Source organism: Myotis davidii, unplaced genomic scaffold (genome assembly GCF_000327345.1).
Source record: "Myotis davidii unplaced genomic scaffold, ASM32734v1 scaffold955, whole genome shotgun sequence".
Classification (NCBI taxonomy): Eukaryota; Metazoa; Chordata; class Mammalia; order Chiroptera; family Vespertilionidae; genus Myotis; species Myotis davidii.
Window position 1 is genome coordinate 252,572 of NW_006287066.1, and position 338 is coordinate 252,909.

Below are 338 nucleotides of genomic sequence, written 5' to 3' on the forward strand. Positions count from 1 at the left end.
ATCGTTCAGAACCACAGGAAGGCTGGCTGAGTGGAAGTGCTACAACTAGGAGGAAAGAGAAAAACATACCGAGACTCCGAAGAGCCACAGTGCTGAAGTAAAATACTAAGGTGCAGAGTGCATGCGGATTGGGCTGGCAGCTGAGGGCGCGGATGTCTGTTTCAATCCGGAGGGAGTCTCTAGGGACCCAGACTCAAACAGGAGAATCAGGAATATCTGGCTTTGGTCGAAATTCGAAGGCAGCTTTCTCTCCGAGGTTTGCAGTGGTTGCTGGGACTCTGAGAGGCAGAGCCCCCCGGGACGGGACTGAGAGCAGCCATAACTGCTTGCTCAGCCCG